The sequence below is a fragment of the Macaca nemestrina genome, chromosome 7 (genome assembly GCF_043159975.1).
Source record: "Macaca nemestrina isolate mMacNem1 chromosome 7, mMacNem.hap1, whole genome shotgun sequence".
NCBI classification, from domain to species: domain Eukaryota; kingdom Metazoa; phylum Chordata; class Mammalia; order Primates; family Cercopithecidae; genus Macaca; species Macaca nemestrina.
Window position 1 is genome coordinate 10,294,704 of NC_092131.1, and position 18,415 is coordinate 10,313,118.

An 18,415-nucleotide genomic window follows, 5' to 3' on the forward strand; every position below is an offset into this window, starting at 1 on the left:
AAGAGAAAAGGAGAGAGAAGCAAAAGTGGAAACCCCAATAAAACCATCAGATCTCATGAGACTCATTCACTATCACAAGAATAGCACAGAAAAGATCAACACCCATGATTCAATTACATCCCCCTGGGTCCCTCCCACAACACATGAAAATTCTGGGAGATACAATTTAAGTTGAGATTTGGGTGGGGACACAGTCAAACCATATCAGCATCTATTAAAATCATAAAATCAAATTAATGGCCGAAGTTATTTACATCTTCCCCTGTGATCCAATTTTTGCAGATGAATGAAAATAGTATTACAACCCTCTCAACCATAAACCACAGCATCTGTGTTTTGAGTTCTTCACAGTAAGGGACATTGCCATCTAACAGCTATCTACCACTGTCCTAACAGAGGCTGTGTCCTAAGCATTCCCCTCGCTCCTCCTTCTGCTTCCTGATCAAACGTGGCGCTTCCCCACTTGGCTTGTGGTGTCCTTCCCTTGGGAAATGTAAGTAGTAAATTCTTCTTTCAATGGCATCAGGCTCTCCATATCATCATTTAGTTACCTCCCAAAATCAAAATCCTGCAGGTACATTTTAATACAGTCTGCTGGTCAAAGTTTCATTTGAGGCTGAATTTTCTCCCAGTTTCACATGGTTATTGGCAGAATTCAGTATTTTACGACTAAAGGATTGAGGTCCTTGTTTCTTTTCTTGCTTGCTGCCAGCAAAGAACCACTCAGCTCATAGAGGCCACTCCCAGATCCCTGCCAAAAGGCCCCCTTCATGGCCAGTTCACAATGTGACTGTTTTCTTTGAGACCAGCAGGAGAGTGTCTGCTGTTGCTTCCTGTCTCTTTCAAGGGCTCCCCTGGTCAGGTCTGCCCCACCTATGATAATATCCCTTTTGATGAATTTAATGCAAGTGATGAGGGATCTCAGTGTCATCTGTAAAGCTCCTTTTGCCATAAAATGTAATTTAATCGAAAGGAGAGCTAGCCAGAAACTGTGCACCAGAGGGCTGGGGGATTGGGGGGCCATCTCTGATTTGTTTCCACAATATGCCTTATTTCATTCATTCTCAGAGTGGTTCTATGAGGTAGGTAGTATTTTCCTGCCAGTTACAGACATGTTAGGGAAACAGGGGCATATTTTGCAAAAGTAATTGTGGGTTTTGCATTGTTGAAATTTGCCATTTGATATTGGAATACACTCTCATATGAATGTAGTTATGCTATACATCATTTTAATGGACATTTCTCATTTCATGTTTTTTTGCTAATGACTTATTACTTGCTCCTTATTTTATATTTATATTAGACTATGGAAATAATGTTAGACAAAAAGCAAATTCAAGCAATTTTTTTTTGAGACTGAGTCTGGCTCTGTCACCCAGGCTGGAGTGCAGTGGTGTGATCTCGGCAACCTCCGCTTCCCAGGTTTAAGTTATTCTCCTGCCTCAACCTCCCAAGTAACTGGGATTACAGGTGTACACCACCACGCCTGGCTAATTTTTGTATTATTAGTAGAGACAAGGTTTCACCATGTTGGCCAGGCTAGTCTCGAACTTCTGGCCTCAAGTGATCTGCCCACCTCGGCCTCCCAAAGTGCTAGTATTACAGGCATGAGCCACCATGCCTGGCCAATTTTCTTATTGGATTGTAAAGCAGCAGAGACAACTCGCAACATCGACACATTTGTCCCAGGAGCTGCTATCGAACGTACACCACAGTGGTGGTTCAAGAAGTTTTGCAAAGGAGAAGAGAGCCTTGAAGATGAGGAATGTGGTGATCGGCCATCAGAAGTTGACAACAACCAATTGAGAGCAGTCATCAAAACTGATCCTCTTACAACTACATGACAAGTGGCCAAATAACTCCACATTGACCATACTACAGTCATTTGTAATTTGAAGCAAATTGGAAAGGTGAAAAAGCTTGATACATGGATTCCTCATAAGCTGAGCAAAAATAAAGTGGATTTTATATGACAACCAGCGATGACCAGCTCAGTGGTTAGACTGAGAAGAAACTCCAAAGCACTTCCCGTAGCCAAACTTGCACCAAAAACAGGTCATGGTCACTATTTGGTGGTCTGCTGCTGGTCTGATCCACTGCAGCTTTCTGAATCGCAGCAAAACCATTACATCTGAGAAGTATGCTCAGCAAATTGATGAGATGCATCAAAAACTGCAATGCCTGCAGACAGCTTTGGTCAACAGAAAGGGCCCAGTTCTTCTCCACGACAACACCCAACTGCACATTGCGTAATCAAAGTCTCAAACGTTGAACAAATTGGGCTACAAAATTTTGCCTCATCTTCCATATTCACCTGGCCTCCCACCAACTGACTACCACTACTTCAAACATCTTGAAAACTTTTTGCAGGGAAAACATTTCCACAACCAGCAGGATGCAGAAAATGCTTTCCAAGAGTTCACTGAATTCTGAAGCACAGATTTTTACCCTACAGGAATAAACAAACTTATTTCTCATTGGCAAAGATGTGTTGATTGTAAGGTTCTTATTTTGATTAATAAAGATGTGTTTGAGCCTCGTTATAATGATTTTTGCACCAACCTAATATTTAAACCTCAGAAAGATTTGTAATTCAATTTTATACATATTATTGGATACCTATTATGTGCCAGACACTATGCTAGACTAACATAAATCCCTTGATCTCCAGGGTTTCATAATCTACTATAACAGGCAGCTATGTCATGATGATAGTGAATATCAACTAAACAATCTCCACATACCATCTCTTTAAGGGACAAAAGCATGTGAAGTTGGTATTTATTCTTAGGAGCTTTCATTTTACATGTGAGTAAACTGAGGCTTAGAGAGTTTAAACAACATTGTCAGAGTTGCACATGTCATAAATTTTGAAGAGGGAACTTATGCTCAGAGCAGTTCACCTCCATGGTTCATAAGTTTAATAAATATGACATGCTGAATCTCAATACAAAAATTCTTGTCTCATATTCAATAAGAACTGCTAGAAAAGAGAGTGAGATCGATGGTAAAATGAATTTTTTAAGACAACTAGAGAATACAGAAGAGGTAATGTTTTAGTCCCTTTGGGCTACTATAACAAAATACCATAAACTGGGGAGCTTATAAACTACAGAAACTAATTTCTTGTGGTTCTGGAGGCTGAGAAGTCCAAGATCAAGGCATCTGCAGATTCAAGGTCTGAGGAGACTGCCTTTCCTGAGTCACAGTGGCCACCTTCTTGCTCTGTCCTCACATGGTGAAAGGAATAAACCAGATCCTTGGGCATATTTATAAGGACACAAATTTCATTCATGAGGGCAGAGTCACATTCTATGAGATATATAGCATTTTTAAAATCATACTGACAAACATTTTAGTGAAACAGAGGCCTATATTTAAATCACCTCCGTAAAGGTCCCACTTTGGGGTAGAATTGCAACATATAAATTTTAGGGGGACACAAATATTCAGACCACAGCATTCTGGCCCAGCTCCCCACCCAAATTTATGTCCTTCTCATAGGCAAAATACATTATTCCCTCCCAATAGCCTCAAAAGTTTTAACTCATTCCAGTATCAACTGTAAAGCCTAATTCCAATGTCTCATCTAAATATTATCTAAATTAGATATGGATGAGACTCAAGGTAGAATTTATCCTGAGGCAAATTGCTCTCCAGCTGTGAACTTGTGAAATCAAATAAGGTATGTGCCCAAACTATAATAGTAGAACAGGAATAAGATAGACATTTCCATTCCAAAACAGAGAAATAGGAAAGAAGAAAGGGACTGCAGTTTCCACAAAAATTTCAAAACCCAACAGGGCAAACAGCATTAAATCTTAAGCCTCCAGAATAATCTTCTTTGACTCAAGGCTCTGCCCTTCAGGCCCACTCATCAGAGTTCCCACCTTCCAGGCACATTAAGGCAGCGGTTGGGTTCCCAAGACTCCATTGGTCCTGCTCCCATGACTTTGGGGTACCCCACCCCAACAGTTTTGCTGGGTATAGCCCATGCTGCAGTTCTCATGGGTTGAAGTCACATACTTGTGGTTCCCATAGTCCAGAATCACAGACAAGTAGCTCCACTGGTCTAGAGTCCTGGGACAGCTATATCCCAGATCTCTATTAGGCATTGCCCTGGTGGGGACCCTTTAGTGACCTTGTCTCTGCAATGGTCCTATGCCTGGGTCATGTGCCCCAGGCTCTAGGCAGCTTCATTCTTTAAAATCTAGGTGGAGGTAGCCATACCCCTGCAGCTCATGCACTCTGTACATTGATGAATATGGCAAAACATGGACATTGCCAAGGTTTGCCTCCAAGGTTTACTGCCTGTGCCCTCTAGTGAGGCAGTCACAGTGGCCTGTACCACACCTGGGCTGACTGGAGCCACACCTGGGTCATCAAAGGAGCACTCCACCAAAATGCAGGAAGCAAAGTCTTTAGGTGGCCCTGGGAAGCTGATGTCTGGCAGGCACCCTTGGCTCTTCCTTTTAAATCAAATTGCCTCTAAGGTCTTTGCACTTCAGGCTTGTGTTAGTAAAAGCAGCACCAATAATCTCCAAAATGCCTTCATATCACTCATCCATTTTCTTAATGAATAACACCTAGCTGATTTATACTAATCTTCTTATCAATTGGTCACATGGCCACATCCTTGGTGTCCTCTCCAGAGCATGCTTTCTTAATTTTACAATGGGGACAGGCTTATAATTTTTCAAATCTTTAAGTTGTACTTCTCTTTTGATTAAAAAATGTTATTTTTAAGTTGTTTGTACCTTCTCACATCTTAGGATAAGCAGTCAAGAGAAGCCATGCCACAACTTCAACACTTTGCTTAGAAATTTCTTTCGCCAAATATACAACTTTATTGTTCACAAGTTCTATCTTCCACAAAACACTAAGATGTAAATATAATACAGCCAATTTCTTCACCACTTTTTTAAAAGGATGATTTTTCTCTATTGTCCAATCATGTTTTCCTCCTTTTGGTCTGAGACCTAATCAGAATGATCTGTACCATCTATGTTTCTACCACCATTCTGTTAACCACCACTTAGGTATTCTCTAAGAAGCTTGAGGCTTTCTCTAAAGCTCTTCTCTTCTCCTTCTGAGCACTCACCAGGATCACCCTTAATAGTCTGTTCTTAAGAATGTAGATTTTTTTTAGTAGGCACTTCAAAACACTTTTAATTCCAAAGCCACTTCTCTATTTTTAGGTATTGGTTAAAGCAGCATACCCACTTCTCAGTACCAGTTTTTGTCTTACTCTATTTGGCTTTCATTAACAAAATGCCATAAATTATTGCTTATAAGCAACAAAAATTTATTTCTCACAGCTCTAGAGGCTTGGAAGTCCAAGATCAAGGTGACAACAGATTTGGTGTCTAATGAGGGCCCATTTCCTGGATCATAGATGATGGTTTCTCACGAAGTCCTCACGTGGTTGAAGGGGCAAGGCAGGTTTCTAGGGCCTCTTTTATAAAGGCACTAATCTTATTTATGAGGGCATTGCTGTCATAACCTCTAAAAGCCCCATCTGTTAAGACTATCACCTTGGATGTTAGAGTTTCAACATATAAATTTTGGAGGCACATGGACATCCAGATCATAGCAGAGCACATTTCACCAGGATTGGTAACTACCTGATGTAACAGATGAGATTGGAGCTGGACCTTAGTGAATTAGCAGGACTTCCACAGACAAGGATGCAGAGAGGCAGCAAAGAGAAAAATTTAGAGGGGAATACATGCAGAAACAATGACTGGAGGGGTTGCTGTTCAGGGGTGAGAGGGGATGTATTCTGTATCTTTAATCTATGTGTCTCACTTTAGGGACAAGATGGACTGATTCCATTGAGTATCCATCCCAGCCCTAAGGAAAGTTTGAGACCTGGTAGGACATGACACATTCCAAAGGATACAGGGTGTAAAATTAGTGCTTCTTTCTTGAGGAGTTCAGAAAGCTTTCCCAGAGGGGTGCTTCTCAATATTTTGCCCTCCAAGGGACATTTTGTGAGATATTTCTGGAGACATTTTTGATTATCACAACTGGGAAGATGAAGATGGTACTACTGGAATCTAGTGGGTGGAAACTAGGGATGCCAATGAATTTTACAGATTGAAAGTTTGTGTGCCCCCAAATCCGTATGTTAAAACCCTAACCCCTCAATGTGATGGTATTAGGAGGTGGGACCTTTGGAAGGTAATTAGGTTGAGAGGGTGGAGCCCTCATGAGGGCATTAGTGCCCTTATAAGAAGAGATGTAAGATCGTTCTCTCTCTCTCTTTCTCTCTCTCTCTCTCTCTCTCTCTCTCTGCCCCTGCCCCCGCCCACTCCCCCACCATGTCTGCAAACCAGGAAGCCAGCCCTCACTAAACACCAGATTTGCCAGCACCTTGATCTTGGACTTCTCAACCCCCAGAACTGTGAAAAAGAAATGTTTTTTGCCTGCCATCCAAACAAGATGTTTACTTGTTACAACAGCCCAAATAGACTTAGACAAGCCCTAAATTTCCACAGTGCCAAGGTCAAGAAACTCAGCTAGTGAGCCCATAAGGAATGTTTCCCAATCAGTTAGTACTTTATGACTTCAAGTAGTGATGGAAAAATTGTGTCATTAGGCTCAGTTCTTAGTCTGTTTGCGATGGGTCCACAAGTGTGCATAATCTTAAAATCAAACCCAAAACATGGTTGCAGATTCATTCAGTAAATTCATAGGATGCCTGCTACTTGCCCAGTATTGCGTCAGCTGGAAAGGTGGTAAACAAATTCCAAGGCCAAAAAACACACACATCTTGTGTGTAAGAGTAGGGAGATTTGGTCCTGTAGTGACAAAGGTCCTCCAGTTTGCCATTGGCAATATGGTTTGCTCACCGTGAGTCATGCTGCCCTTGCTAGGGTGATGGTTGAAATGATTAATCCACCCTGTTGGGGCCTAATCTCCTTGGGCTCAGTTCCCATCTGGGTCCCACCCGAGTTCCATCAAAAGGAGGCCTCTATCAGTTCATTACCCATGCACGAAGCGGGTGGAAAAGGGTGTGGTAGAGAACATGCTCACAATCTGTCCCCTTAAAAGGTGCAAGACCCAGCAAAACAAGAGGATAAGGTGCCTGGTACGAGCCCTGAGGAAGATGGGCTCAGCTTTAGCTCTGGAAGCTGCCAGCCTGTGTAGGCAAGTCTGACATGAGAGTTGGCAGAGCCCTGGCCCTCAGGCAGTCAGCCTGAGACAGCCACCATTCCAGGCTGCTTTCCCTGAGGTCCTCAGCAGTGTTCCCACAGTTTGGGGAGGGCCCCTCAGGGAGGCAGGAGTTGCATAGGCTCAGCCCATCCCTCTCCTAGGGTTGCCTCTGTGACCCTCCCACCTTAGGGGGCCAGGCTGGGCAGCAAGAGACCACACAGCCTGGCTGGGATGCAGATGGGATGAACACCCAACCAAGCCCTCATCCAGCCAGGCAGTGACTCTGAAAAATACAAACAAGCAGTTTATTCATTCCTTTATTCAAGATAAGTATCTACTTAGCCCTACTTTATAAGTGCTGGGAACTCTGCCGGGTTCTGGAACGTAGAAATGAGCAAAGTACGCACGTTTCCTACTGTCATGGAGCTTGCAATCTAAGATCCACAAGTCACCAAGACAAGCCCAGAATCCCATTAATTATTGATTATTTATCAGACCTGCGTTTATGTTCATCATTTAATTTTGTTGGCACAGCATCCCTCCAAACATCCCAAGTGACAAGGACACGAAGAAAGAGAATGTAGGGAGGTTGGGAGAACACCCATGCTCACACACATGCCACTGGCCAGGGTCCTAGTGGGATTTGAACCCAGGTGTGTCATTGTTTCCTTCAAGCCCCACATCCCCATCTGATTCATCCTGTTATGAGCCTTCTTCCTTCCTCTAAATGGAATCCGTTTCTTTTTACAGGAGAAGGGACACTTGGGGACTTGGAGACCATTATCTACTTGGTCTTTATGTTTATCTAAGTCATTTCTTCTTCTATTCACTTAATCCTACATGCGCACACTGGATGCTTACATCACGCCAAAAGCTTCACTCCAGCAGGTCACCTGCACCTGGGTCACTCACAGCCTGTTTGAGAGGTGGCTCATACACGAGTACCTGGAACACAAGACAGATGATGACTGTGCACACACGAGAGGTACAGACAAATTCATTTGTGCACTCAGATGAGAAGAAGTGTGGACATGTGGAGACAACAGGTGGGGGCTTCAGGAAAGAGGTGATCTTTGAACAGAGACCTGAAAAGTGGTTAAGCCGCACCTGCTGGAATGGACATGAATAGCCCCTGGCTCTGGGTATGTATCAACGTTGTAGTCACAGCATGTGGATTGGCTGGACTTACTGTCTTACCTCGGACTCTCGTTAGCCTCCTCTGTGGAAGGGAGACACAGTACCTAAGACTGTGAAGGAAGTGAAGGCACCTGCTTCTGTGTCTGGAATACCTGTGCTCATTAAAGTGGGTCAGCCTTTTTCCAGGCCCATGGAGGTCCCACATTGTAGCATGCAATGCCCCTTTGCCCCATCTGGAGTCCTAAATGTGTGGACATGCATGTGGGGACAATGACCAGTAGACAGAGAACAGTGATGGAGAAGCAGGCTACGACTCCTTCAGTGAGAGCCCTCACCACCCAGCCAAGACTGACCAAACTCCTCTAGGCTTCAAGACGCTGGATCCTCCTCTGGAAACAAGCCAGTAAAAGGAAGGGAGTGTTGGGAGCAGATGAGGGCATGATGCATCCCCAGGTTTTTACTGCAGCCTAATGGCATACTCTCACAGGGACATTGATTGACATGCGGGATCTGGGCTTGCTGGCTGGCTTGGCTCGGCACACCCTACCCACACCTGCCTTGCCCTCTGGCCTTGCCAAATGAATGAGCCTTCCTGCAAGTTTTCTCAGGACTGTCTGAGCCCAGAGAGAGCAAGGAACCAAAGTCTATCAACAGGTGAAATTCCTTTGCATCAATCCACACCATTTCTTCCCTTCCAAGTAACAAACAGGTCTACCTGTCCCTTAGTCGTGCAAAGATCTTAGGGCAACGAACCCCAGCCAACTCCCTCTGACCTTTCCTGAAGCTCCTGCAGATGGATTAGGGCATAATATTCATCTTGACTTTCAACTGGATGAAGTCTATGCCAAGCCCAGGGAGCTGTGGTTTTCAGGCCTGGGCTACTGACTGTTTTTGTAAATAAAGCTGTATCGAAAGAGTCACTCCCATTCATATTATGTGCTATCTGAGACTGTTTTTGTGCTACAATGGCAAAGTTGAGCAGTTGCCATGGACTCTATATGGCCTGCAAGGCCTAAAATATTTACTACCTGGTCCTTTAGAGAGAAAGTTGGCCAATCTTCCTTCTAAAGTATATCAGATTTTATACTGTTTTCATCCATTCAGGAAGTCATTAATTCACTTACGCCACTAGTCTGTTTCCCACCATGCTGTAAGCAATTGGAAAGCAGAGGCTGCCTCGTCTATCTTTGTATCATCCTCAGTGCCAAGCCCAAGTGCACAATAAGTCCTTAGGAAGTGTTTGTTGAATGAATGAGAAATGCATGCAATAAATGCCTAAGTGAATAAATGCTCAGTCTCTGCCATCAGGAAACTTAATAGTCTAGCAGGAAAGACAAACCTAAAAACAAGTAAGTAAAATATAATTGGGTAAGGGTTACCATAAGCATGGACATATTTTCAGAGGAAAGGGCTCCTGATTCTACGGTGGGAGCTGATAACATCAGAGCGTGGTCTTGAAGTATATTAAGAGCTTGTGTTTCTAATCCTAAAATCCATGGGTTTTAGAATCAGAGGTGACTGAAGGTTAGAGGAGTTTGGGAGGATTGAAGGTGAGAGCAGTTTGGGTACTCACAGGGCTCTGAGAAGGGAAGTGAATTCACCCACTTTTTTCACCAACATTCACTATGTACCTTCTAAAGTCTTAGCCCTGACATCCCCCATCCTTCACTCTCCTCTTTGACCAGGAGCCACATTCTGTGACTTAGGCAGGCCGCTTACTTCAAAACCCCTCTGTTGTCATTTATGGCAGCATGATGATGCCCCCCGCCTCCTGGGTTTTGTAGGAAGATTCAGTTCCTAATACCTGCAATGCGCTTGGCACATGGAAGCACTCAGAAAGAGTCCACTTGAAACAAGATACATGATTTAGGGTGAACAGCTGAAAAATGGCAGCCCGGTTTCCCTGCCTGACCCACTTCTCACCCTGCAGGGGCAAAGCTCTTCGTTCCCAGAGGCCTCCTCCTCTTGGTGGTCACCTAAGGCCTTGTGGCTCATGCACTTTCCCACGGGCCTGCCGAGGGCCCTCCACCTTCTTGCATTGCTGTGAGAAGTACAATCTTATCTGCCGGCATCTCCATATTGCAAACTTCACAGGCACGCATGCCACGCCTCCACCAATAAACTGTCTTTTCTGCTTGCAAAAGGGACTTTAAAAAAACAACAACAACAAAAAGCATGTTTCTGTCTTTCTTTTCTTAACGGAAACATATAGAGTGACAATCGCATTCTGGTGAAGTAAAATTGCACCCACGGCAGAAGCTGAGGCCGTAGCTCCTATTTTAATGAACAGACACACTGCATAACAATTTTCAAGCCCTCCTGCCATCTCTCACCCCTCCCTCCTTCCCTTCCTCCCATCTCCCGTTTTTCCCTTTACTCATTCCTTTTCCCCCATTCTCAGCACAAAAGTTGAGGGGGAAAGAAATTACAAGGTAGCAGGTACCGCAATTGCCATGGATATCTAGTGCCATATATCTTGTCAGAAAAATCAGTGTGCCCGTTAAAAAAGAAGAAAGCAAAACTCAAGACTCAGAAGACTGTGCAGTTATCCCACATTCTCATTTAATTTTTTTTTTTTTGCTATGTAAATTTCACTATATTTCTTTTTTTAACCTCTCTTGCAGGTCTTTATATATAGGACACAATACACACACACACACACACACACACGCAGACACACACACACCCCCCTTACTCCCTCACTTCTGTCATTTAAAGTATGAAGAAACTAGTGAAGAAAAATCTATTATCAGCTGTTCCATGTTAGAACGCTTTTGCCACCATGATGAAAGAAGTGGATTTCGAAGAAAGTCAAGGCATCGATGAAGATGAAGGAACATTCTGACCAGCAGCCATCTGTTCTGTTAATTAAATGCTGTGCACATCAAGTAGTATGTTCTTACATAACTAATAATTAAGAACTAAAGAGAGGTATGTATGCAGCATCCACTATGAATACTTTTATATATTGAAAAAAATAAAAATAAAGACCCAACCTTACTCTGGTCCATAGTCTAGAGATGACTAAACAGGCATTGATCAGGGTCTTCAAATACAAAACAGGATTCAGGCTTCAGAGAACAAAGGTTTCTATCAGACGCCTTTTCTTCTAATGGTCCTTGTGCAGTAAAAATAAAGTCCAAACACTATAATTTTACTCGCAGAAAAGTTACAAATACTGTAGGTATCTTTAGAAACAGCTGCAAAAGTGGTTTCCCTTCTGACAAGATTGGTGTTAATTACCAGCAAGGACTTCAGTATAATACTATTTAAATCATTTTAAATTATCCCTCTCAAAAATTAATTTTTCATCAAAGATTACACACAAAAAATCATGATATCATCTCTGCAGCTGCGATTTAGTAATAATTTCATCTATTATTACCAATGTCAGTTGGATAAAAGAAAAAAAATGGCACCCCACCGTGCCGATTCCAGCACAGGCCATATATAGAAATTTTTAACTATCACTTATAATCGCTTTGATGAGCTTAAACCTCCTCTCAATTAACACCCTAAATGACACTGAGACATCTTAATGGGGGATGTAAGTAAGGGAAAAGACTTTAATCAAAGAATAAAGAGAAAAGTGCCAAGAGATAGGAGGGCTTGCCGCACACCTTTTCGTGTCCCATCCCATTGAAGTCCTTTATCGCGTTTGGAACCTTTTGTCATTCCAGGATCCAGGGGAAATCTACACGGCAGGGTTAGAAAGACAAGTGGCAGCGGCAGGTTGCTCTATTCTCTTTGGAGATATAAAGACTCTTTCTAGGGCCCCCTGGCAGGACATCCAGACGAGAGGATGGGAACTCTGGAATGCTGTCACTTGAACAAGTGCAATAAAGGAGAGAAGAAAAAGGGAAGATATTGTTCTCTTAAGACCATCTTCTGGGTTGTCCCAGGATAGCAGTTTTGGGGATCCGAGCCACTCACATGTAGGCACCCCAACTCACTCTCAGCAGGGCCAGAGAACAAAATGGGTCCCTCTAGGCACATTCGAGTTATGCAAACTCACACAGCTGTGGGGATGTTACAGAAGGACATTTCTCAGGCCATTATTTTTTATCGTGAACTGCTGTTCCTGAGCTTTGGGAGAATTGGGAATAAAATGAAATAAAACAAAATCCAAATGAAAACTGACCAGGATGCTTTACTCTTTTTAAATCATGTCCGTGGTGTCCATGCTAATTTTTGTTTCCAATTAAGACGCCTAATGAGCATGTGTTAGTGCCTATGCTCTATTCCCAAGAAGCAAACTGGGCAATTAAGGGCACTGCAGGAGCCTTGATTTCTTCAGTCATATACACATATTTGGTTGAAAAAGCAAATTTACTGCAAAGTCTCAAAAACTGTATTTGCAAAATTAAATGAAATAAACTGGATTTTCAGATCTGACCTACCCCTTTATACCTCTAAGCTACTTCAGCCTCCAAAGACGAGAAGTGTCCTACTGTTGCATAGCTTGTGCCAAGGTCTGGGAGAGAGGGTGACACATAAGCTACATTTTTACTGTCAAAAAGGATAATTTTCTGGGTTCTAGCAATGAGGGCTAACATCTGTACAGTACCTAGAGCTGCCATCCAGTGGGAGCCAGGCTCTACATCAAAGCTCCACAAATAACCTATCATGGCTGGCCTCATTATCCAGGATTTGGAGATGAGAAACCGAGGATTGGAGAGTCTAAGAAACGTCCAGAAAGTGACACAGACATAGAGTAGAGAAGCCAGGATGTAGAGCCAGGCTTCGTGATGGTATACGAACCAGAGAGAACCTAGATCAAGATCTTTCTCCAGAATAAAAAGGTTTGGACTATCTTCACCTTTTGCTGCTTGCCTGGACATTATTCCTAACCCCCTTCCCTCCTCTCACCACAGCAAACTTGGTGGTATTACGATATACTGTGCAGAATTTTAACTGTATTAATTATGTTGTAGATTTTCTTTTTACTTCATTCTTTTTGGATATGACTTTAAACACACACAGACATGCGTGTGCATGGGTAAAACTTAGTGCCGTAAATTTTACCAATCTATGTGCTCATCCTTAATTTCCATATTTTTCAAAACTTCCTCCTTCGAGTGTCCTTCTCTCAAGTTGTTTTCAGAGAGTGCACGATGCGGTAGTAAACTTTTCTGAGTCTTTACTTGCTTAAACATATCATTATATTTTTGAGAGATAGTCTAGCTGGATATAAGATTACAACTTACAAGCGAGTTGAACACTTTGAAAATAATTCTCAATTCAATGTTGCTATTAAGAAATAAGATTTTAATCTAAATATTATTTCCGTATGGGTGATCTGTAGGTTCTCTGGGAGAGCTTGTCGCTTTTTTTCTTTTCCTTTGATGTGCTTAAATAGAATTATGTTGTCTAAGTGATTTTTTTACTTAGATTCTATTAGGCATTCCATAAGAACTGTGGCTATGAATGTCTTTTTATTTGTTTATTCTATTATTATTAGTTTTTCAAATACTTCCTCTCCTTATTTTTTTCTCTCCATGACTGCCTATTTTATTTGTATCGACAGATGTGCCTCTAGCCTCTATTTATTTTAACTTTTTTGCTTTTTATAACTCTTTCTACCTGCTCCTGCCTTCTCAGAGAGTTCCTTAAACTGACCTTCTAGCTCACTAATTTATCCTTAAGTTGTATCCATTGTGCTTTTTTAGTCCACTCCTTACATGCTTTATATTCAGTATTGCGTGTTTTATACCTGGTTTTTCCACGTGGTTTTGCTTTGTACCCGCTCTGTAACTGCTTGTTTCCGCTTCATCGCCCAATACGCTTGCGCGTTACAAGCACCGTTTCTTTTACTATGATTGCGCTCCTCAGGCCCTTGCTTCTAGTCTCCTGAAGAGTTGAAGGAGTGAGACATGTGGCCTAGAATAGAGACCTCCTACACCAAACTCTGGGCTTGGTCAGCCTATTTACTTTGTAACCCCAAAGCCTCATCTTACAGCAGCTTTCCCTCCGTGTAGCCAGGCGTGGTCCTTTCCCAAGAGGTTGTCTCCCTGCCTCCATCTTTTGTGGCTAAGGAAGGAAGTGAAGCTGGAAGCCCTCAGCAGCCAGTCTCTGACTGCACTGCTCGTTCAGGCATCTCCATCTTGCCCTCAGGGGTGATACTTCCTCACTGACCCCAACATGGCTGAGTTGACTTTGCTATTTTTTTCTCAAAGAGGTCAAGGAGTTGGCAGAGATATTCCAAGTATAATATGGAAAAAATAAAAGATAAAATACACAAGCTCCCTTCTTATATCCACCCCACTAAATGTGGTATCCAGGCATCCTTGGGGCCATGCTAGGTCATAACCACCCTCAGTCGCCCCAGAGTTCCTCGGAATGTCTGTAATGTTCAGGTCCAATCACTTACTCCTTAATTTCCTGACTTCTTTGGTGTTGGGTTCGTGGGAGAGGGCCAGTATTTTATGCTAATCATATGACCAGACCGGCAGATATAAGACAAAAGTAGGATTCTCAGAGGAACAGAAAGCTGGGCAAAGAGAAGCACATTATCAAAGCCACTGAGTGCAAACCACGAAACAGTGGACAACAGCAGAAGAAGCTTCTTGTTTTTGTTGTTTATTTGTTTGTTTGAATTCATCTGGAAAGCAGTAGAACCCACTGGCAAATTGGAGAGTTGGGAACAGAGGTAGTATGTAAGAATATAAGTCCCTGAGCTAAGGATGAGATGAACATGGAGTTTTGTTTTTTAAGTGGGGGCAGTTTTTAATAAGAAATAGCTTAGGTTAATATCACATGATAAATACTTCCACATAATCTCACCTATTGATTGTTATACTGGAAAGTTGGAACTGCCTTATCCAGCTCTCTTGGAGCCAAAATCAATGCTGACCTTTATCACTTTTGACTCACTTTTATTTAGTGTTTATTTTGAATCTCTTGTCACTGGACTTAGGTCTTTATCTGTCCCCAGATGGCTGGTCTAAGAGTGGCTTCCAGAGGGAAGTAGGGCGGATTTGACAAGGGATTGTGTTGGAATATTACCAGAGTAAACCGAGTCATGTGTTCACCTTGCCAAAGACTGTAGTGTAGCCAGCGCATCACCAACCACCCAAAAAAAGCCTCTTCTTTGGTTGCATCTCTTTCCTCCCAAGGGCTAAGACTCCAGGAAATAGTGAGACCCAGGAGACAGAACCAGCAAATGTACCAACTCACAGCTCTGTAGCTGGGCAGGATGTTTCACAAATACTCTCTTCATTGACTTTCACTGCACTCTGGGAAAAGAGTGTGATTATCCATATTCTACATAGGAGAAAATCAATCAAGACCCAAAGAAATCAAGAGACTGGCCCAAGTTTATGCAGAAAAGAAGAGCAAGTCTTAGGGCTGTAGGTTCAAAAACCAGGTCCCTCCACACCACGCCTGAGAAGTGAAAGAAAGAGATAGATTCCCATTTACATCTTCACTTTCTATCTGTTGAGTTTCTACTATGTTCCAGGTTCTGTACTAGGCACTGAGTTTACTCTCAAACCAAAAAGACCACACACACCCTACCGTCCAGGGAAAAGGAAGGAGATGGTGACACAGACGTGAAACAGTGTCCCTGAAATGAATATGTACTTTACACAGCATGAGATTTGGAATTCAAAAAGGAAGAAGAAAAGAAAAAGAAAAATAGGACACCTTAAGAGAGAAGGTCAGGAGTCTAATTTTGCACATAGGGTCAGTATATTAGTCTGTTCTCACACTGCTAGGAAGCAATAACTGAGATGGGGTAATTTATAAAAGAAAAAAGTTTAATTGACTCACAGTGCCACATTGCTGGGGAGGCCTCAGGAAACCTACAGTCATGGTGGAAGGCAGGCACCTTCTTCACAGGGTAGCAGGACAGAGTGAGTGCAAGCAGGGGAAAAGCCAGATGCTTATAAAACCATCAGATACCGTGAGAACTCACTCACTATCATGAGAACAGCATGGGGGAAACGGCCTCCATGATCCAATCACCTCCATCCAATCCCGCCCTTGACACGTGCGGCTTATGGGAACTACAATTCTAGCTGAGATTTGGGTGGAGACACAGAGCCAAACCGTATCAGTCAGGGAAGCCAAAACCAGAAAAATCTACACGAGTCTGGCCGCTGTCTTACCGCATCACCTCCAATAGCCATGTGCCATCCCCACGCCTCAATCCCCACATCCTCATCTGTGGCTGTCAGTGGAACTTACTTCTGTGATTAGTGGTCATATTTATAATCTGTTTGCTCTTTATGAATAAAACTGACATTGAAACTCTGACATTGAACCATCCAACCAAAGAATATTGTTTTTTCAGAGAATGGCACTGATGTGTTATGAGCAGAAGGAACTCTGGATACGGAGTCAGAAGACATGTTTAATGGCCAGGCTCCATTTCTAATTCCAAGTCCACATTTTCTCCACACTGCCTAACTGGGAGAAGAGCACAGACACTGGAATGGGTAGAACCAAGTCCAGGCCCAGGGATGTTCCTTTCTATCTGGAGGAACATTTGTTAATGTCTCTGAGCTTCTGCCTCCACGGTGTGTAAATATCTCACCCTGTTATTGTACCCAACAAAACAGACAACTCAAGTCTTCATACGGGCAACCAGCATAGGGCAGCACTTTAATGACAACTGGTCTCTGTCCTTCCAACAATGGATAAACCAGCTCTACAAGGATTCCATCTGAGTGGCCTGGTGAAAAAAAACCCCATACTCTGTTGCCTAATTGTTTAATTCTTTTTGGGACCCAGACTTCTGTTCAGAACGAGAACAATATGTTGCACTGGAGGCCTGGGGTGGGTCCAGCCCAGAGCTGTCCCCATGGTCACAGACCTTCCAGAGACCAGTCTGCCTCCAGCTCAGAAAGGGCTCGTGAGAGCAGTGGATGCATGCCGGAGCTGCACTCCACATAGCTGGAGCGCTCTTCATGTTATCAGCACAATCGAGGGAGTCTAAATTGGCCCACAGTGCACGAGCCCAGAACACCCCGTTCACTTCTAACATGAAGAGCTCTTAAAAAATGTGAAGTACTGAATTTGGAAAGGATCGAGGATTTGGGCTCGAACAGTGCAGAACAATTTAATATTATGGGAGCTCTTCAACTTTTTTTTTTTTTTTTTTTAGATAAGCACTTCATTTTGGAAGTGACTCAAATAATGCTCTATTACTCCATTGAGCACATGACTGACTTGAAAATGCAATCACCCAACACTAAGAAATAAATCCCCAAAGTTCCCAAACTGAGGGGAAATATGGAGGAAAGGCAGCACTCAATTCTTCTATACACCTGGAATATCTTCACTTTCCCACTCCACCTCTCCAAACACTGTGGTTTTTAACCCCAAGCTTAAATGCTGTCTCTCTGGCACCTTTCAATTCAGATGTGCTGCTGTGCATTGAATGCCTACTGTCATCTAGCCAATTTCTCATTTGTGGGGTCATTTAGTTCTCACAGCAACTCTGTCATGTAAATAGTCCTTATCCCCATTTGATCCCTGAGGAAACAGGACCACAGAGGCACTAAGCTGACCTCAGAACTTTTAAGAACCTCAAAGAACTCGCAGACTGCTTCCTTTACTCATTCAGGAGAGGAATGAATGAGTCTATGCTTGATGAAACAGAGAATAGACTTTGCCCAAAAAGGAAGACTTGACCAATTAAGAAGGAAGGGTCCTTGTCCTCAGTACCTTGAGATGGAATAGAAAGCTCTGAGATTTGAATTCAGAAAACCTGAGTTCCAACCACCAGGGACAAGTCATTTTTCTCATCTATAACACAAGGAGATCTTGGGGGTTAATAGAAGCAGATGGGAAACTCTTGGCCCAGGTATTTGGCGTTGACTCTGCAATGAATCTCTACCTGGACTTTGCATTGCTATGAAGCTTTGTAGCCCTGGATGCCGTCTGCCCTACCAGGCCCTGGGTATTTCCCTGTATCCCCACCACCAGCCCTGATAAGATGGCTTCTCACTGGAAAGAGCAGACAGGAAATAAACACCTAAAGAAGCAAGAGTATAGGCACGCGGGAGTTTATTTCTTGTTTGTGCTGCAAGCAGGGCCACTGCTCACAAGGACATGTCTCAGAGCAGTACTCCAGGGAACTGAGAGGGTTATGATTTCTCCTCTATGCTGGGCAGTC